We start from the raw sequence: 23,143 nt of genomic DNA, 5'->3' as shown, positions 1-23,143 counted from the left end.
AAATTTGTTTAACATCTAACCATAAGAACAAAAAAATACCGGTAGTTTTGCCTCATCCCTGGCTTAAGGAGGTAACTTACTGCTTATCTTAAAATAAAGTTTCACAAAAAAAAAAAAAAAAAAAGAGTGTAATCTGCAGTGTAATCCAGGAACACGATTTTATTGCATGCATAGATAAAAAAAACATTATGTTGCTAGAGAGATTAAAAAAAATCATACGCAAGAGAAGGCAATTCAAATTATTTGGTGAATTTAAAAGGTTTCCTAATAAATATCAAACAATTTAAAGTTTCTAACTTTTTTGCATTGCGCAGATTAAATTTAAAAGTTAAAATGGTTTTTGAAAAATATCAGAACGCTAATTTAGCAAACATGTGTTCAGACGAAAAAAGCTTTGACTTTTTTTAAATCAGAATTAAAAAAAAAAAAAAAAAAAAAAAAAAAAAAATGAGCATACTGCATTTTGTGTTTATGTCTTCATGTTTGATTTTACAAAATGGTTATTTTTTTTTTAATTCTCCTTTTTATTGCGCAATTTTCTTTCTTAAATCGGTGTTCAAAAACTAATAAAACGTTCAGAAATACAAGTGGTAGAAAATAATTAAGTACATAAAAGAAAAAGAAGCTTCAACATCACTAAAAATAAAAAATTAGAATCTAAAAACAAAAACACATGAGAATGAATGACAAAACTTCAGGTGTGAAAGAAACTTCAAGAATTTATTTTATATCTTGCCATAAGGCTGCATTTAAATAAATCCTGTGAGTTACAGTAATTTACACACAGTTTCAGTGCATCCATAGATCAATGATAGACATATTGTTTGAGAGTGAAAAACAAAAAAACATAGGAAAGACAAGTAATCTTTTATAAAACCTCTACGACGAAGTGTCAATGATTTATCATTTTGAATATTGTACATTGTTTGCAAATTATCTCTGTTTTGCCAAAACTTTTCGTTTATTAAACTTACGGTGTAAATAGACTTCAAAAAAAAAAAAAAAAACATTATAGTATTTTATAAGACATGATATAAAAATTACGTGGTGTACAATCTGTACCAGAATTCTTCGATCATGTTCTTATTCATTCACAAATACAGAGAAAAAATAAAGAAACGGAGTGCGGTTTTTTGTTCAATCTTGTTGTTCTTAAGTTTCTCTTCACAAAGTAGCATTTTTATCCTAGAATGTTCCATTAAGATTATTTATTCAAAAATTAAAAATCTTTTTTGCAAATTTTCTAAAAAGAAAATATTGGTCAGAAATCTTTAACACTTTTGAAATTCTTTAAAACTAAAAGTGTTTGTTTTTTTTTCTTAATTGGAAAACGAAAAGGGGAAAGTTAAAAAGAAGCACTAGAATAATTGGAAAAAATCAATTGTGTAAAAGAAAAGTTAAAGAAAAAAAGAAAGAAAGAAAGGAAAGAAAAGGTGCAACATTCGTAAAACGTTTTAATAAATAATCGAAAGGTTTAATTAAAAACAAACCATATAAGATATAAATCTTTTTTCGGCACTCAAAGTCTTCTATCGACGTAGTTTAAATGAGTGTTTGTGTCACTCAAAGATTTTATATTTTTTCAAATTTCAAAAATAGTTTCATGGATAAGCAAGTAGACTGATAACTTTGCCTTTATAAACGCTTTATGAGCAAACGATCAAACTTATTACGTCTTTTGAAATTTTATACTTCGGATTTTGCCTTAATAAGCTCATGTTTTTTTTTTTTTTTTTTTTTTTTTGATTACATTTTTTTTTTCCATACTACTAAAACGGATTAATCTTTATTTTAAAGCTCTATAATTAGACATGATAAGCATTTCCCCAGAAATAGACTGCACTAGAATTTTTTTACCTATTTACGTCTTCCAAACTATGCAGCAATATTAAAGAAATGACATAGTTTCATAATTTGGAATTTAAAAAAAAAATTGCAAAGCAAATGGTACGGGGGGAGGGGGGGAAATCAAGCAAATGCACATCATGCACAAAGCTATTTAAAAATTACCGTTACGTCCGATTAAAATCAGTGACTTAGAGCAACCACATTTAAAAATAAATTTTGCTTTTTTTTTTCAAAAAAATTTAATTGTTGTTCTCTTAAATTTTTTTTTTTGACTAGAATAGTCAAAAACATCTTGAAAAGTTAGAAACAATTTCAAACACTTCTGCGTAGGTACAGTCACTAAAATCATTTTTGCTGTTATATTTTATTGAAATTATCTTTCCGTAACTATGTTTTGACTGTTGATATTTTTAGCGAGAGTCGTCAACGTGATGAAGATTTTGATATAGGAAAACATTTTATGTCTTCTTGAGACTAAAACAAGAGCACGTTTCCAATGACATTTTTTTTTCTTCTTTATTAGCTTTTCTCCATTAACTGTTAAGGAAAAGATGTTTGGTTATTTTCTGTTAGTCAATACTTTTTTACTGTACTTTATATTTTCTTTTCAACTGAGTTTTCCTGAAATTCCATTTGAAAGTTATTCGACAGTCAAAGAACCATTAGATTTTTTTTAAACTGTAGGAAGCATCTTTCACTGAGAATTTTTTTTTGTTTTCGAAATTTTTTTAAGAACAGAGATTACTTTTACATAATTTCAAATTTTGAGTATTGTACATTGTTCGCAGCTTTTCATTATTTTGCCGGAACTTTTCGTTTATTATTAAACTTTTGATGTAATTAGACTTAAAAAAAAAAAAAGTGTCTAAATATTTTATAATAAAACATGATAAAAAATTGCATAATGTACAATCTGTAAATAGCTTAGAGGCAGAATATAACGTTCCTGAATTTATACTTGCAAAAAAAAAAAAAAGAAAAGAAAGAAAGAAAGGAAAAAAAAATAATAATAATATGATAACGCAGTGTTAATTGTTATGCAATTGTTAACAAATGGAAATTTGCCATAAATAAACTAATTTAAATATTTAGCGTCATCAGTTTAAAATAATGATGCATAAAAAAAGATGTTTATAGATAGAAAAGGGAAAAAAATCAAAAGATTAACTCTATTTTAATAAACTAAACATGAATTCCTACAGTATTAGGTTTTTTCCTAAGCAAATGCACAACATTTACGAAACTTTTTAAAAATGACCGTAACGTTTGATTAAACTCAATGGCGTAGAGACAACCAGATTTTTGAAGATTTTTTTTTTTTTTTTCAAAATGTTAAGTTGGTGTTACCACATTTTTAAAGATTGATTATATCAATGAATGCATTATGTTAAAAACTGATACTATGTTTTTCGAGATTTTTTTTAAAATCTTTCGTGCATGAAAAGGTAATACGGATCAGTTATGCCTCTTCTTCAGAATTCTTCGATCATGTTCTTATCAATTCACAAATAGAGAGAAAAAAATAATAAAAGGGGTGCGGATTTTTGTTCAATCTTGTTGTTCTTAAGTTTATCTTCACAAATTAGTATTTTTATCCTAGAATATTTCATTAAGATCACCTAAATACTAAATGCACTCTCCAGGTGCATATTAAAGAATCAAAAATGCATGTTTGGGATAGCTTAGAGGCAGAACCTAACGTTTCTGAATTTATACTTGCAAAAAAAAAAAAAAAAAAGAAAGAAAGAAAAACTAATATGATAACGCAGTGTTGTTATGCAATTGTCAACAAATAGAAATTTGCCATAAATAAACTAATTTAAATATTTAGCGTCATCAGGTTGAAATAATGATGCATAAAAAAAAGAAGTTTATAGATAGAAAAGGAAAAAATATCATAAGATTAAATCTATTTTAGTTATTTTAATAAACTAAACATGTATTGCTACCGTATTATGTTTTTTTTTCCAAGCAAATGCACAACATTTACGAAACTTTTTAAAAATGACCATAACTTTTGATTAAAATCAGTGGCGTAGAGGCAACCGCATTTTTAAAGCATTTGTTTAAATTTTAAACAAATGTACAAGGTGTTCTGTTCCTTTTTTTCATAGCGTGAGAATTTGAATTTAGTATTTACTCACTTATACTGTGGTGATTTTCTCTTTTAAATTACAATAAAACATTCCTTTTACAAGGAAAAGATATAAGTATGATTCGTTTCGCATACATTTTGCTTACAATGTATTTTACAGCAAGTAAAGTCATGTTTTGAAAATATTTCTTCACACAGTAGCATTGTACTTGTAATTAATAACTTAATTCCCTTTATCATGTGTATTTTACAAAGAAAATCATTTGCCTTCTTTTTTCATGAGTTTTTTTATATAGATACTTTGAATTATGATTCAAAGTGTTTTCTAAATTTTACTTTCTTCCGTTCTTCACTTCAATTTCATATATAATTTTTGCATATGAGAGAGTTATTAGTGCAAAGATTGTTTCGTACAGATCCCTGCTCTTTCTGTTTTTTTTTTTTTTTTTTTAAATTCAGCAAGGACACAGCAAGTGCAATGTTATTCAGTAGTGAGAATGACTGCAATAGTTTTTTATTTTATTGCTTCCTTGTCACATATTTATCAGTACTCTTTATTTCATCACTTAAACTTTTGAAAAATGTGTTGAAAAGTTGAGATTGCCGAACTTTAGAAGATATATATACATACTAGCAGACCTAGCAAGATTAATATTTTACTGGTCAACTTGATACACTCAAACAAATATTTTTAATGAAGCTGAAAGTAGTTTAGCCGATTTTAAACCATATGGGATTGAGAATGGGTGCGTTTGGCTAAAGTAAGTACTTATTAAATTTAGTAAGTACTTAGTAAATTTTCTATAGTAAAAACATTACTGAATATACTTATGCTTAGTAAATTCCGTTCTTATTTCGACCAAAAAATTCACAGTAATTTAAAAGTCATAGGCAAAGTATTTGAATGTGAATTTAAGCACAAACCAACATACACTTTTCGAATGTTGTGGAGGCATATGGGCAAAGTGAAACAGGCAAAACAGAGAAACAATAGCAATATATTTTCTGTTTGGATATTTCCAGCCTGGAAAAACTTTTGAAAAATCGAGCCGACATACTGTGAACAATATTAAAGAAAAAAGATTGCTTTCAAGCATCACGTTAACGAAAATAACTATGTTATCATAGTTTAAACCCATCGAAGTAAAAGATTTCCATGAGTTGTTGCAATTTTTCTAAGCTGTTAAACAAACTTTACAGATTGATGTTATTAATCTTTTAAAAGCCTACCTAGCGTACATAGAACTACCGTTCATTTTAGCAGTAGAATGATGGTGCTAATTTTATTTGTCTGAGAATGGCTGCTATTGAGTTTATATTTAAAAATGAGCGAACAGTGAGACAGGAACATGAAACACCAATAATTCGAGTCACAACTCCATGATTTTTTTATATCAAAAGTGGAGAAATTATCCATTGCAAAGCATTTAAGTACAACTAGCCTGTTGATGCAATTAATATTAAAATAAGTTTGAAAGCCCTGCATCAGCAAAAGAAAGATGCTTGAATGGAACTGTGACTTTGCATAGCTACTTAATATCACATAAATATTTCCATTTCATACTTATTCTATTTAAACTATTGATATTGTTTCTTTGAAATATAGTAAATGTAAGAATGTTTATTTACATTTCAACATGCCTAGAAAAAAGGACGGCAAATAAGTTATTTGAGTTTTCTGAAGCAAAGAGAAAAGAAGAATAAAAACCAACAGCAAGCACGAAATACTTACACGTTTTTAAAGTGGTATGAAGATTTATTAGTTTTCTGTAAACAATGATATATTAATATTATCGAACGGAAACGCTGCACAAATAAAACACAATGCGCCTAATAGTTTTTTTAATTATTCACGAAAAATTTAAATAGTACGGTTATGTCGTGAATCTAAACAAATAAGATGGTACTTCAAAACTATTGAATGATGCAATTAAATGCTCAATATGGCTAAGTTTTTCCTTGTAAACTAAAGAATCTCAAATTTATTTTATAAAATCGCTAGATGAGTGCAGTACTGGACCTTTATCATTATTATTTTTTTTTAATTTTATTTTAAAGTCGAATGTAGGTTAAAATTGCAGTAACATAAAATTAACCATCTTAGCTGAAAGTTACCCTGAATGAAGAGTTGTATAAATCTAATGTAAAATAATAAGCTATGCAACAGTTAAGTGGGGAAAAATGGGGAAAAGAGGGGTGGGGTTAAAACAGAAGCTGCAAGTCTTATTAAATAGAATGGTATATAGGAAAATTTAAGAAGGTAGTTAAAAATCATTTCTACTATAATCTATTTTCTGTGCTTCAACTAGTAAAAACAAGAACATGTAAAAAAAAAAAAAAACCTTGAAATTTAGATTAATACGTGACCATAAAAAAGTGGAAATGCAGCTTTAACTCGATTAAGGTTCGATTTCTCCTAATTTTGGATGCCCCCCCCCCCCCGTAGGAAATCTCAAAGCTGCTCCTCCTTCCTCTACCTCGTACATAAAGCATAACAAAGCAGAATAGTACTATGGAAGCAATACGTGAGGGGTGATTTTTTCACTGCTCCCCTTTTCCAGCACTTTATAACGTAGAACACTTGAAGTAAAGTAAGCAAAATTCAGCAAATTTTATTTTCTTTTTAACAGAAATAAGAGTAAACTATTACAAGTAATAATATGTACAGCTTTGTGATTGGTAAACCGCTATTTATGGAAATGATATTAAAAATCATTGTATCATTACACCCTTAATTATAAAATAATGAAAAGTAATCTCACAATATATGCAGTGCTAAAATCAGAATATGCAATACATTTGTAAAACATGTAATCAAACATATCATATTTCAATATGATGTCCCAAATATGCAAACTATCCGAAACATGCTGTAAGAAATATTTATGTAAATTAACTCTGCACATCTGAATTTGTTTTACAACCGTATCCGCACTTAATGCGATGCTTTTCTGAATTATTTTCTGATGTGATGTGTTAAAATCAGTTGAAACCGCGAGAGTGCCATGAAGTTACAATAGAATGTTTTATGATGAGAAAATAAAGATTAAATTTGAAGAACTTGTGAATTTTACTTAATATCATCATGAATTTTGAATATTTGAACTAAGTTATGCATTGATGATTCTTTAAAATGCATCAGGAGAAATTATATTGAAGTATCAATCTCTGTTCTTTAAAAAAATCAAATAGATGCTTTCTGCAATTAAAAAAAATATCTAACGGTTCTTTAACTGTTGACTGACTACTAAATAGCATTTAAGTAATACTCAGTTAAATTGCAAGCATAAAGCAACCGTACATAAACTAAACAAACAAAAAAAGAAACTCCCTGCACATAAAACATTTAAATATCAAGTTAAACAGCACTTTGGCTGCTAAAGAAGATGCATTGCTTATTACCTTTTCATGCACGAAAGATTTAAAAAAAAAAAAAAAACTCGACAAACATAGTATCAGTTTTTAACATAATGCATTCATTGATATAATCAATGTTTAAAAATGTGGTAACACCAACTTAACATTTTGAAAAAAAAATTCTTCAAAAATCTGGTTGTCTCTACGCTATTGAGTTTAATCAAACGTTACGGTCATTTTTAAAAAGTTTCGTAAATGTTGTGCATTTGCTTAGGAAAAAAAACATAATACTGTAGGCATTCATGTTTAGTTTATTAAAATAGAGTTAATCTTCTGATTTTTTTCCCTTTTCTATCTATAAACATCATTTTTTATGCATCATTATTTTAAACTGATGACGCTAAAAATTTTAATTAGTTTATTTATGGCAAATTTAAATTTGTTAACAATTGCATAACAATTAACACTGCTTTATCATAATATTTTTTTTTTTTTGAAAGTATAAATTCAGGAACGTTATATTCTGCCTCTAAGCTATTTACAGATTGTACATTATGCAATTTTTTATCATGTTTTATTATAAAATATTTAGACATGTTTTTTTTTTTTTTTTTTTTGAAGTCTAATTACATCAAAAGTTTAATAAACGAAAAGTTCCGGCAAAATAATGAAAAGCTGCGAACAATGTACAATATTCAAAATTTGAAATTATGTAAAAGTAATCTCTGTTCTTAAAAAAATTTCGAAAACAAAAAAAAAATTCTCAGTGAAAGATGCTTCCTACAGTTTAAAAAAAAAATCTAATGGTTCTTTGACTGTCGAATAACTTTCAAATGGAATTTCAGGAAAACTCAGTTGAAAAGTAAATATAAAGTACTGTAAAAAAGTATTGACTAACAGAAAATAACCAAACATCTTTTCCTTAACAGTTAATGGAGAAAAGCTAATAAAGAAGAAAAAAAAATGTCATTGGAAACGTGCTCTTGTTTTAGTCTCAAGAAGGCACAAAATGTTTTCCTATATCAAAATCTTCATCACGTTGACGACTCTCGCTAAAAAATATCAACAGTCAAAACATAGTTACGGAAAGATAACTTCAATAAAATATAACAGCAAAAATGATTTTAGTGACTGTACTTACGCAGAAGTGCTTGAAATTGTTTCTAACTTTTCAAGATGTTTTTGACTATTCTAGTCAAAAAAAATTTAAGAGAACAACAATTAAATTTTTTTGAAAAGAAAAAGCAAAATTTATTTTTAAATGTGGTTGCTCTAAGTCACTGATTTTAATCGGACGTAACGGTAATTTTTAAATAGCTTTGTGCATGATGTGCATTTGCTTGATTTCCCCCCCTCCCCCCGTACCATTTGCTTTGCAATTTTTTTTTTTAATTCCAAATTATGAAACTATGTCATTTCTTTAATATTGCTGCATAGTTTGGAAGACGTAAATAGGTAAAAAAATTCTAGTGCAGTCTATTTCTGGGGAAATGCTTATCATGTCTAATTATAGAGCTTTAAAATAAAGATTAATCCGTTTTAGTAGTATGGAAAAAAATGTAATCAAAAAAAAAATCATGAGCTTATTCAGGCAAAATCCGAAGTATAAAATTTCAAAAGACATAATAAGTTTGATCGTTTGCTCATAAAGCGTTTATAAAGGCAAAGTTGTCAGTCTACTTGCTTATCCATGAAACTATTTTTGAAATTTGAAAAAATATAAAATCTTTGAGTGACACAAACACTCATTTAAACTTCGTCGATAGAAGACTTTGAGTGCCGAAAAAGGATTTCTATCTTACATGGTTTGTTTTTAATTAAACCTTTCGATTATTTATTAAAACGTTTTACGAATGTTGCACCTTTTCTTTCCTTTCTTTCTTTCTTTTTTTCTTTAACTTTTCTTTTACACAATTGATTTTTTCCAATTATTCTAGTGCTTCTTTTTAACTTTCCCCTTTTCGTTTTCCAATTAAGAAAAAAAAACAAACACTTTTAGTTTTAAAGAATTTCAAAAGTGTTAAAGATTTCTGACCAATATTTTCTTTTTAGAAAATTTGCAAAAAAGATTTTTAATTTTTGAATAAATAATCTTAATGGAACATTCTAGGATAAAAATGCTACTTTGTGGAGAGAAACTTAAGAACAACAAGATTGAACAAAAAACCGCACTCCGTTTCTTTATTTTTTCTCTGTATTTGTGAATGAATAAGAACATGATCGAAGAATTCTGGTACAGATTGTACACCACGTAATTTTTATATCATGTCTTATAAAATACTATAATGTTTTTTTTTTTTTTTTTTTGAAGTCTATTTACACCGTAAGTTTAATAAACGAAAAGTTTTGGCAAAACAGAGATAATTTGCAAACAATGTACAATATTCAAAATGATAAATCATTGACACTTCGTCGTAGAGGTTTTATAAAAGATTACTTGTCTTTCCTATGTTTTTTTGTTTTTCACTCTCAAACAATATGTCTATCATTGATCTATGGATGCACTGAAACTGTGTGTAAATTACTGTAACTCACAGGATTTATTTAAATGCAGCCTTATGGCAAGATATAAAATAAATTCTTGAAGTTTCTTTCACACCTGAAGTTTTGTCATTCATTCTCATGTGTTTTTGTTTTTAGATTCTAATTTTTTATTTTTAGTGATGTTGAAGCTTCTTTTTCTTTTATGTACTTAATTATTTTCTACCACTTGTATTTCTGAACGTTTTATTAGTTTTTGAACACCGATTTAAGAAAGAAAATTGCGCAATAAAAAGGAGAATTTAAAAAAAAAAATAACCATTTTGTAAAATCAAACATGAAGACATAAACACAAAATGCAGTATGCTCATTTTTTTTTTTTTTTAATTCTGATTTAAAAAAAGTCAAAGCTTTTTTCGTCTGAACACATGTTTGCTAAATTAGCGTTCTGATATTTTTCAAAAACCATTTTAACTTTTAAATTTAATCTGCGCAATGCAAAAAAGTTAGAAACTTTAAGTTGTTTGATATTTATTAGGAAACCTTTTAAATTCACCAAATAATTTGAATTGCCTTCTCTTGCGTATGATTTTTTTTAATCTCTCTAGCAACATAATGTTTTTTTTATCTATGCATGCAATAAAATCGTGTTCCTGGATTACACTGCAGATTACACTCTTTTTTTTTTTTTGTGAAACTTTATTTTAAGATAAGCAGTAAGTTACCTCCTTAAGCCAGGGATGAGGCAAAACTACCGGTATTTTTTTGTTCTTATGGTTAGATGTTAAACAAATTTATTATGATAGTTTCGTTAACAGTAGTCACGTATTCGTTCACTCTCATGCGTTTTTAGATGTTTTCTTAATTTTTAATTAAATGAAAAATAAAGAAGGTTTTTTTTTTTGTTTGTTTTGTTTTTTGAATTTCAGCTTGCAACTTTTTATATATGTGAACAAGTTATTAATATTTGCTTACAGATTTGAGAAACTAAAACTGCAACACAAGAAGTAATAACTAATATGAATTATTGAAAAATATTTGTCCTGTTTGTAAAAGAACGTCGGCAAAAATAAATCCCAAAACAAGTATGATCAATGTAATTATTGTCTTTAGTTTTAAACTTTTAAAAGTATACAGCAACAAAACAGAAAATTCTAAGAGTTGATGCAAAAGTCAAAATTCTGTTTTCTTCTGAACACAGTTTAGCAAAAGGAACTTGTTATTTATTTATTTATTTATTTTTAATTTTCCTTTAATTTTTAAACTCTGCAACTGAAAAAAGTTTTAAACATTGAATAGATGGACATTCAACAAGAACTTTTTTTCAGCTTACACTGTTTTTCTTCTTTTTTTCCTTGGTAAAGTACACAATGGCGCAAAACGCTCAAATGAAGTACGATAATTTAAGAATAAGTATTTAACACTAATAAATGTCAAAAGTAGTTGTTGTGCTCGCAAAAAAGAAACAATAAATGTCTGGTAAATAATGCCAATACTTTGAAAAAAAGCTAAACTTTGTAAAAGTTTTTATAAAGAAATTCATTAAAAACGACACCGTATGAAGTTTTCTTTCGAATCTTCATTTTTTATAGCTGCTGAGGAATCAGTGTTGAATTTAATCTGCAAAAGACACTTTTTGAACTAAGTTTTACAAATTCTTTTATAATTTGTTCTTGTCTTTAAAATCAAAGATACCCAGGCCATTTGTAGTTTTGGTGTTTGACAAATTGATAATATCAGTTGTATTGTAAAATTTTAAATACATCAACATATTAGAAAAATTTCTCCTAACAAATGGTTATAATTTGCAAAAAAAGTTTGTAAATACACAAACGATTGCTTACTTCTGAAACAAAAAAAAAAATCCTTTAATAAAAAACAATGAAAAAAAATCATTAATTTAAAAAAAAACAGCATCTCTTGTAGTAAAAGGAGTGCAGAACATTTATCATTTATTCCTTTTTTTTATTTTCTTTCTTTTAATCTTTGCTTTCGCAAACAAACAAATTAAGAAAATTTCCAGTTTTTTTATTACATTGGAGTTAAGAGTATTGTCAGAAAGATAATAAAACTTGAACCAATGGATTTAAAAGAAACATTCTGAACGTTATCGGAAAAAAATGTCCAAGATATTTTTATTTTGATTTTAAGCTGGGCAAGTGAAAATTTTGAAAAAAAAAAAAATGAATATTTTGTTGTTCATCAGGAAACATTTGAAGTTCATTAAAGAAAAGTGTAAAGTATGCAAAGGCATGAAAACCCACAACTAAAGTATAAACTTTAAAATGAGTACAAAACATGAAAAAGGTTTTAAAATATTTTACTGCTTTCAAATACTAAGAAAACGTATATGTCTGATAAACAAGGCCCAAAACTTCAATTCAAAAACTTGTAATAATCTTCACTATGGGATATATTTAAAGATCCTCCTTTTGATTTTTCTTTTAAATCATTTCAATTTATAAAATTGCACAGAAATAAGAGTTGAAATTAGTCTAGCTAGTTTACAAATAAATTTTACAAATCGTTTTATGTTTATTTTTCTTTAAAATGAGATGTTAGCATCACGCTTTTTGTAATAAGTAGTGTTTTTTAAATTAATAATATTACTTCTAAAGCAAAATCATATAAAGTCATCGACATATTCGAAAATACCTAATTCACAAAAGACTATCATTTTCATTAAAAAAAATAAAAGAAAAAAAGCTTGTAAATATTTAAAAATTGTTTTTTCCTCAAAAAAAAAGTTTGTTACAAAATTCTTACCTTAAAGTCAAAATAATGTAATTTTATGAAGACAGTATTTTGTCACCGGAGTACAGACCATTTTTTTTATTTATTTTTTTATTTATTTATTTATTTTTTTAAAGGAAGAAAAATAATGAAAAGTCGAAATTGTTCAATGATTTTGAATTTTGACTCTGGTCCAATGTAAACTGTAAACTAAACCACCATGAGACACCAGAAGTGTTTCATAAAAGGTGACAAAGATTTAACTCTTTCCGCGCTTCTTCTCGTCTAAGCTTCCTTTGGCTGATGGAGGGAATATGAAAGGGGACGAAGGGGTGAAGAATGAGGAGAAGAATGAAAGGGGGCATTATGACTTCCCTCGCCTGAATGCTTCTTAAAGAATCACAGCCAAGGACGAAGTCCTTGTACGATGATAAAGCAATGCGCATTAATAATCAATGTCTGCGACGAATCAAAAGGGAAACGAAATTAAAATCATCACATTACCATCCCGCACAAATACAAAACAATAAAAGTTATCCCTTATACGGTGTTTTAAAATTATGCAGGTTTAGATGCGGCGTTTCTCCATCCTATCCAATCCACCTCCTTCCTCCAGACGGCTGGCGGAGATAGGGGGGAGAAACGCCGCACCAAAACCTGCATGTACTACTTTCATTCTCCCTTTTTCTTCATTGCATGACAGTTTAATAGGTATAATTCTTATGCTGTATTCTTATCAAATTAACGAAAAATGTGATTTATTGGTTTCTGAATTAAAATTCTCATATATTGTCTATCCCATAAACACACGCATACATTTATTAAAACGTAATGAGGTCGTTTCCAAAATTTTAAAAGTATTTTTTTTCTGAAAGAGCATACTTAAAAACATAGGATCTGATCATTTTTTAAATAATTTGACTAAGTTTAATATTAAAAAAAATACTTTAATCGGTGGGCTTTCATTGTTTACGCTTCTGCCGATGACATCACAAGTAATGAAAAGCCATTCACTGTTGCCATTCACAGATCACAATATTTAATTAGCATCTTTACTCACATATATTGGCACAACGATATGGTTCATAGCAAGCGTAGAGCACAATATTTAATTCGCTTATTGATTATTATTTCGTGGAAACTCGGTAAACCACCAAAGTAAATCATTTGTGACGTCATCAAGACCACGCCTTGTTAGAAAAATAGGACATTTTAAAAAATTAATTAAAAAATAACTGTTGGGAAAATGAAAGAATTTTCTGAGTCCATGTTTTTTTTTTTTTTTTTGCTAATTCTATCAATTTTAAGTGACTAAAAGTAGTACTTTTGACTGAAGAAAACAACCCATTATAAACAACTTTATTTTAAAATTCGGAATTAACTTTTAAAATTTCTCTCGCAATGACGATGATATTATATATGTATATACATATGTATGTACATGGTTTACTTACATGAACTAAAATGTTAAAGCTTAGTTTTTAACTCTTATTTCGTCATGAAATAGCGACGAAGATTCTCACAAGAAACTAAGTAATAACTCAACAACCCTGCCACAGGGAAAACTACATTTTGTTTGAGGATTCGAAACTGGTAAGAATTAACTTTTAAATTAAGTCGGCACTTATCCTTAAATAGCACGTGCTTAATATTTATACCGTTTCCCCATAAGTCTTCTCAAATGATGACAGAAAATTTATCACAAAAAAAAAAAAAAAAAAGAGAGAGAGAGAGAGAGAAAATCTCCCCCTCCTTAAAGCAAAAAAGCAAAATTTCCCCCCCTGTTTCTAGATTTGTAATTTTTTCCAAGCCCGGAGCCGTAATATTTTTCCCTTAGCGGAAGCGTACTCATTAATTTAGTTGTCAAGTTCGCTTTTTCAAACAGCTATTATTTCATTTTCACATGGAGCATTATTCCTCTTTGCTAGTTTCGCTGACCTCGGTTTCTGATGTGGCGTTGCAGAGGGAAAAATGGTCAAGCCCTTTTCATTACTTGTTACTTGAAAATTATTTTACTCTGCGATCCTTTGCAGTATTCAAAATTTATCTTTCTTGATCCTTTCTTCCATCAAAACTATGCATTTACATTGCCTGCGTACGTGCTCAGCTTTCATTCTATAAGGAATTGAGGATTCATTGTACACTGACATGACTCTTTTGGAGTAGAGTAATCGTTGTAGCTGTGTTGAAGTTTTTCTTTAATACCAGCAAATTACTTTCCAGGGGTGCCACCCAACCAAGTTCAATGGCGCAAATCTCCCCTCCCAATCAACCCTCATTCCCTTTTTTATGTTTTAGCTCTCCTCTTTTACTTTATTTATTTATTTATTATTTTTTTTTAATTATTTTTATTATTATTTTAATTATTATTATTATTATTATTTTATTGGAAAAGTTCTGCGCTACGCCAAGGACATAGACACACACACTAAACAAATAAATGAAATACAATATAAACAGTATAAAATAAAATAAAATAAAATAAATAACTTAAATTAAAAATAAATCAACAAAAAAATCAAATAAATGTTAAAAATCCCCCCACATTTTAGTGTCGCTATTTGCGCCATACCCCCCCCCCCCCCAGTGGGCACCCCAGTTACTTTTTTCGACATACTACCTTATTGTGATTTATTTTTCAGTGGGGAGGGGTTGTAATAAATTCCGTTTCAAATACAAATGCATTGTTGGAATTTATATTTGTTAGTGAGAATTGGACAAGCCAACTGCTAAGAAAAAAGCAGATGGTTGTATTTTAAGGGGTCATAGGGGATGTGACCCCTCTCGACGTGACCAATAATAGCAGAAAACTGCATTTTTGAGACTGATTTCCGTAAATTACCGAGGGAACCACCAGACCCCTTTCTGTCTCTAAAATTCTCCTCTCCCCCAACTCTTCCAATTTGCGCAATATTTTTTTGATGACTCCCTCCAAAACCAGAAGTTGAATCCGACCTTGAAGATCACATTATCATGTTCAAGGCTTAAAGTACATTTTGTAAAGTATCACGTCATGTATACATGATAGTAACGTCACGCATTTACTTAGCTTTTTAAAAGATATTTTTTAATAACATGTCTTGACGTTTATAGACCGTCGGAAGGTGAGTCAAATGTAATATATATATATGCATATATATTCTTGAATAACAAGTTATGAAATTCATATATTTCGTGAATGGCTTGCAACAATTCATCTTGCATGAAGGCACGAGAAATGATTTGCTTTAATCATAAAATGATCGTATCCTTGACATTCTTGTTTTCACATTCGCCGAGATTTAAAAGGCAGCAGTTCTGCGGAGAATCAACCTCGAGAGACACCTATGTTTCTCAATAAAGTATAAACTAATTTGACACAATAGGAGCCTTTTGTGACATAGTAGCAGATAACGATCATTTATTTGCAAGGCAATTAAGCGTTTTTACTCCGGCCAGCAATTTCATTTTCCGTTGTTTTGAAAACGGCTTAAGAGCAGAACAATTGCATTAGATTTCGAAATATATGTAGAAATAATAATCAGCCGATATATCTGCTCCCTGATTTTAACGATAGAGTGGTTAATTATATTTTGCTCCTCGGAGGGTCAAGGGTTAATTACGTCGTTCTTTACACAAAGCGGGAGGGCAGTATAATGCTTTGAAAATATTCTGGTCCATTAACATATTAAGAAAAGAAATTGAAAGAAACAAATTATACTTTCCGTTGGTATACCTTTAGCTCAGCTCTTGTTATGCAGCTGTAAAGAAGAATAATGCTTTGTAAAGTCGGAAAATAAACTTATCAAGCAATCGTTTGAAAACGGATGGCTTTGAAATGCCCGGGAATTTCGAAACTTATTATCTTGATCATTCCAAACATTGGAACAAAAATTCACAAAAGAAATGCATTTTATTAATAATATCGATCAATTGTTTATTCTATATTTCACTCACTTTTGTTTGTATATTCATTAATTTATGTTCGATATTATAAATCAGAAGGATTTTCACACAGTATTATTTATTTGGGAAATATTAGCAGTAATCTTTTGTTGTAATAAGTGAGCGAGTGAGATACGCGAGAACTTAATAACATTAGATCTGTGTTTTTGATTCATTATCAATGAATGCTAAAATGCTAGCCACATATCATCAACTATCTATAAGTATAACGATTTGACTGAAGTACCTTGGTCGGATTAAAATATTTTTTAAGACGACTTCAACGACGGAAGAGGATGGGATGGAGGGGAAGGGGGAATCTTGCTCAATCGGATCGAATGTGCATATGCATGTGATGAAATTTTGTTATTTTTAATCAATTAAAAAAAAAAAAACACTCTATGGAGCATGCGTGCTAATTAAGAGCATGCAAATGCTTCTTTTATGCACGGTTTGTAAAGTATTTACTTTTTAGCACTCCAAAGCTCTGTCTAGGTTACCGTGAAAGCAGGGAATGATGGGAGGACCTCCCAAAAAAATTCCTTTTTTGGCAAATTTTGTCTGAAAATTTGGCAAATTTAGACAATGTTACATTTTTTTTAACGATGTCTAACTCGTCTTCTCATTAGATGTTGGCATGTCGTACCCTGGCAAGGAAAGTAATAAAAATACAGCATTGGAGAAAATCTAGGTTTTACGCAATAGTAGTTTTAAGTGATTTAGTCTCAAATATAACAATACGAGCAAAACATTTATAATGTGATGTTTAATGGTTAGTTTTTGTTGTTTAAATTAATAATGCAAAGTTCGAAAATTTATCTTCTAAATTACGAACTTTTAATGATGTGTCACTGTTGACTATATCGTTTTTACTCCACCACGCACATGTTACGTAAGCTAGCTTTGTGCGCGTTTTGTGGCAAGAAAGAGCATGAAATTTAGACTTTTAGTCAATAGTTCGTAACTTTTCACTAAATTTTGAGTTGTGCGCAATTTTCGCACTCGTTTTTATCATTTGGTACAAATTTGGCGTTTCATTCGGAAAATTGAGATTTACCCCTTCCCAAAAATTAAAGTTCGGGTGTGTAAAAGACCGAGATTGGAGAAAGTCGACTTTCACCGGTGATTCACCGAAATATTCGGTTTTTTGACAATGTCTTTGCCGTGTGAATGTCGACAATCACCGATGAAAGTCGTCGACATTGAATCCCTGATTTCGTACTTTCACAGTAAAATCTACACGCATGCGTTCTTCCTTTCATCATCAACCTGACGAAATTATGATGAAAAATTGTAGGCTGTGACGAGTATCATGAAAATTCGGGAAATTAAACTCGTAAGAAGACATACAGCATGCCTTTCTTCCATTTCCCTTTTCGTCGTGTTGTGGCATTGAGTGTTTTTTTTTTTTTTTTTTTTTTTTTTTTTTTTTTTTTTTTTAAAGGTATGATAAACGTTTTTAAATATAACTGTGATGAAAGCCGTTAAGAAGTTAGAGAATGCGTTCACTCAATATCAAGTTATAATCAAGTTATAATTTCAATTCAAGTTCAAATTATTATCAAGTTATAATTGTAAAAGTGTAATGTGTTCAACACAAAATAAATTTATTCTTCGCGGAATATGCATTCGCCGAATATTTATATTAGGGTAGTTCAAAAATATATGTTAAAAAAAATAAAAAGTTTCTCCCAGATAACGAGACACCACTCAATATTTTTAGACTTGTGGCTAGTAATATACTGGAGGAATTTCAGCTTCCCATTTCAACGGAAAGACGGTGCTCAACCCCCTCCATCAAACTTCACACCTGTTTGGAGGGGGATTAAAAAAACATTGATCTGAAAAAAAGAAAACAATGCTGCATATTATAATATACACTAGTAATATGCATGTACATTGCATTAAAATAATTATGTGCAAAAAAAAAAAAAGCAACTGGGGAAATTAAATGCTTCTAACCTTGTAGTATTTTCTATACTATGGCTAATGTTAAATTAAGGGGTCATTGAGCATCCTCTTAAATTTTGAGTAAGAAGCTAAAACTTTTACAGCATAATACTATTAGTAAGTAAAAAAATAGGGAGCGTCCTCGATTTTAGCTTGAAAAAAATTTTTTTTTGAACCACCCTAATGTATATCCAGTACTGTATTAACCTACCATAAGTGCCAAGTAGGGAGCTAAAAGTAGAACAAGAAGTTAAAGAGCCGTGAGTGAAAAATTTAATTCGACAAAATTAAAGTTAAGGGGGAGGGGATAGGAAAGATTTTACTTCGTGACTGTGACAGGCTCCGTGAAGAAAAGTCCTGCTCAAATACAAGTGCATTAAAAAGCCCCGTATAGATAAATAAATCTCTTAACTTCGTAACTCTTCAAAGTAATCTTGATATACGGTGAAGGGAGGGATAAAATAATAATAAAAAAAAGTCGTGTGTTTGTGCCTCCTCCTTTTCTTTTAGTTAAATGGCAGTTTGAAGCATAGTTTGTATGTATGTGCTGCGAGACATTTCCATTAAATAAAACCCGTTCTTTGTCCCTCTGCCAAAGCCAGAGTATTGCATACCGGAGTATTTCTTAATATAGGACCTTTACTGTTGTCTCGATGCATTGTTAAAATGGCTCTCCGAATCTTCGCTGTTGGCGGTCTACCAAACCTACAACAGTAGCTTTCCACTTTTATCTAATAATGCATTCAAAAATCTGCTGAAAGGGCTTGAAATTGGGTCCCAGCGATAAAAATAGAACTTTTTCCACATTCTTCTCATCCTTCAGTGTTAGTCCGTTTCATTTTTTATTCGCGCGACTTTTTTACTGCACAGAATGGACCATCTTAATGTGGGTAAAATAGTGGGTTTGGAGCCAGGAATGCTGTCATTTTTCATCATTTTTCACGCTACGAAACAGGAAGGATGCACAGCGACTTTCATTTGGAACGCACTTTGCGTCAAAAAGAAGTACACGCTTAACGGTACTCCTTTACAACTTTGGAAAAAGTACTCGATATAAGTCATTTGTATGTACAGCGAAAACAAATAAGTATTGTTCTTGACCTCTATAAAATGTCGATTGAAACGACTGGAATCTACACACACAGACAGGGCAGAATTTTGCTCCTTCCTGCTCATAGACGAACCTGAAATTTAACTCTTCTTTGGACCTCAACCTTTTTTTTTTTTTTTTTTTTTGCCGCGGAAAACATTTATTTGTCTTAAGGTGGATGCAAATAACTATTTTTTAATGGAAAAACATGATATTGTCATTGAAAATATAAAAATAACTAACTTTGGTTTCACAGATACATACTAAAAAATACGTAAAAAGTAAAATTCAATTCTATATTTATGGTCCAATGCAGTAATAAAAAAATGAAAAGTATTTTAATTTTATCTAATTTAGTTTGAAAAACGTAAACTATGGCAGAACGGTATCGGTAATTTCAATTATTTTATTTTTTTCGAAGACTTAAAAATGCTTTTTAAACTGTTTTTTCATTTGTTTTAAAACGTTATCACGAAATCAAAGAATTGTTAATTCTTTGATTTCTGGCATCAATACCAATCATCTTTCAAACGAACAGGTAATAAACCGTACCCTGATAGGGCTCAATTATGAATATATATTTGTTAAATCACATATTGAGGGGGGACATAGAATTATTCGAGCATTTACGCATTAATGGTAATATATTAGTTATTTAATATTATAGCTAGTTTATGCTACTTTATTGCAATTCATTTTAATTAACATCGCTAATTCATTGCTGAAAAAAATAATATTTTTTGAATTATTTTACTTATATTTGTAAAGTGTCTTTAAATCGTATTTTGTTGGGAAGTAAATCTTCACGCGCTTGTGGGTAAGATACCAATAAAAACTAAAAACTTTAAATACTGATTTTACTGTAAAAAGTCATCAACAAACATTGTCTTGAGTTCATGCAAGTCCTTTAGCGCAAAATTTGCAATTGCACAATTTTTATTGCAAATTTGGCCTTATGACTTGTTTTTTTTTTGGTTAACTATTGTTGCAAGAGTAATACACACACTGGGAATACTGGAATCTACACACACAGACAGGGCAGAATTTTGCTCCTTCCTGCTCATAGACGAACCTGAAATTTAACTCTTCTTCTTTGGACCTCAACCTTTTTTTTTTTTTTTTTTTTGCCGCGGAAAACATTTATTTGTCTTAAGGTGGATGCAAATAACTATTTTTTAATGGAAAAACATGATATTGTCATTGAAAATATAAAAATAACTAACTTTGGTTTCACAGATACATACTAAAAAATACGTAAAAAGTAAAATTCAATTCTATATTTATGGTCCAATGCAGTAATAAAAAAATGAAAAGTATTTTAATTTTATCTAATTTAGTTTGAAAAACGTAAACTATGGCAGAACGGTATCGGTAATTTCAATTATTTTATTTTTTTCGAAGACTTAAAAATGCTTTTTAAACTGTTTTTTCATTTGTTTTAAAACGTTATCACGAAATCAAAGAATTGTTAATTCTTTGATTTCTGGCATCAATACCAATCATCTTTCAAACGAACAGGTAATAAACCGTACCCTGATAGGGCTCAATTATGAATATATATTTGTTAAATCACATATTGAGGGGGGGACATAGAATTATTCGAGCATTTACGCATTAATGGTAATATATTAGTTATTTAATATTATAGCTAGTTTATGCTACTTTATTGCAATTCATTTTAATTAACATCGCTAATTCATTGCTGAAAAAAATAATATTTTTTGAATTATTTTACTTATATTTGTAAAGTGTCTTTAAATCGTATTTTGTTGGGAAGTAAATCTTCACGCGCTTGTGGGTAAGATACCAATAAAAACTAAAAACTTTAAATACTGATTTTACTGTAAAAAGTCATCAACAAACATTGTCTTGAGTTCATGCAAGTCCTTTAGCGCAAAATTTGCAATTGCACAATTTTTATTGCAAATTTGGCCTTATGACTTGTTTTTTTTTTGGTTAACTATTGTTGCAAGAGTAATCTTTAGCGAAAAGTTAATAAATATTCTTGAAGTAGTGTTCATTTTTATTCCTTCAAAATTGGTTAAAAATTTATTATTTCTTTTAATGTGAAAAGTGTTAAATAATAATGTAATACAAATTAATTAAAGTGGTGTGAATGGAAACTTGGAAAATATAAATGCTTGGAATTTAAGTGGAAAACAATTTTATCGAGTGATTATTTGTGAAAAAGAAAATATTTTACGCTATGAAAAGTTAAAGGAAGAATAATTTATCTGCGCGATAATATTGATGAATTTGCTGTTCGTTCTTGATTTTATTGAATTTAATTCAATATATTTATAGATTATGTTATTTGAAGGGATTAATTTTAATTTAATTTAATTTAATGCTCAGTTTCTTTTAGTGAGTCATTCTGAAAGCTTTGTAAATGTTGCGTCCAAATATGCGGTTGCTGAATTCTTTTATACTTGCTCTTTCCTAATAGATGGCGCCACTAAATAGTATCTTGAATATCTGACATTTTTTTTCCCTTTGATGACGTTTCTTTTGTTTACATTTTGCAGCTGCAGCAGTGGCTAGTTTAAAAAGTGAATGTGGTTTCGCAAATGAAGATAAAAATGCTTTTCTCTCTTAATATTAAACTGTTACATTTTAATCATTGTTTAAAGTTATTTTTTATGCATTTTTGGTTTGTATTTGAGTATCAGCCTGGTTAGTGCGTTTGAAAACAGCAATGTTTGAACATTTTTCTCGTGTTAGGGTCTCGTAATGTTGTGAAACGGTGTGGGATATAAGAATAAATACCGTACCCATGGTAAAGTATATAAAATCACTGAATTTTGAAAAGATTTCAGCACCGATGACAAAGTTGTCTTTTCCTACCTTTCTAATGTGTGATTAATTATTTTGTTTTTTCTAAGAGCGTCTATATGTTGTTGTATGATGATCATAGGAAATAAAAAAATTGTTTACCTCATCGTAATGCTTAAAATTGCTAAATTTTTGCTTTAAAAACAAATATTTTTCTTCAGTAAGCTTTGTTAGGAAAAAGTAAATTAAATATTATTTGTTTTATGCTAGCAAAATTTTCAGTTATGAGTAAAGCAGCGTTTTAAAGCACAAATTGCAAAACAAAAAAACTATATCTGTGTTTCGGGAATATAAAATAACGCTTTTATCAATGCATAAAGTTGTGTGTTTTAGGTTGTAAGCAAAAGTTTTTCAGCTACAAGTATTGTGTTAACTACTTATTGCTTCTGCACAATAGTATATTTTCTAGCAAAAATCCTGCTTTTTACTATTTGTTTCCCAATTATTCAGAAAACAATGGATGCTCAGTTAATGTTTTCACAATAATAGTACATATTTAATCTAATTTTCTAATATAGTATTTATTAGAAACACATTAGGTATGTAGTTTGTTAGGAAACATTTATTTATTTGTTGTTTTCGTGTGTCCTGATAGAATCTTTGCAAACATGTTACCATTTTAAACTAAAACGCAATCTTCTAAAATACCTGAACTCCTTTACCATATCATACTTTACAAATAAGTTTGAACTGTTGTTTAATGTCCATATTTACCCTATATGCCCTAACTTTGGTAACTAAGTCAACATTAATTACAGATTTAAGTTTTTTTTTTATAAAAGGAAAGACAACACATTCCTACTACTTACATTTCTGCTTGTTTTATACTATAA

General features: G+C 29.1%; 1 protein-coding gene across 1 annotated transcript in view; it reads left to right on the top strand.

Annotated features, from left to right (window-relative positions):
- Positions 1-23,143, top strand: part of LOC129231725 (uncharacterized) — a 205,633-nt gene that overhangs the window by 144,546 nt on the left and 37,944 nt on the right. The gene's annotated exons all lie outside the window — the stretch shown is intronic.

The sequence above is a fragment of the Uloborus diversus genome, chromosome 10, assembly GCF_026930045.1.
Source record: "Uloborus diversus isolate 005 chromosome 10, Udiv.v.3.1, whole genome shotgun sequence".
Classification (NCBI taxonomy): Eukaryota; Metazoa; Arthropoda; class Arachnida; order Araneae; family Uloboridae; genus Uloborus; species Uloborus diversus.
The sequence above is the reverse complement of the archived record's forward strand: the minus strand, read 5'-3'. Positions and strand labels throughout refer to the sequence as shown.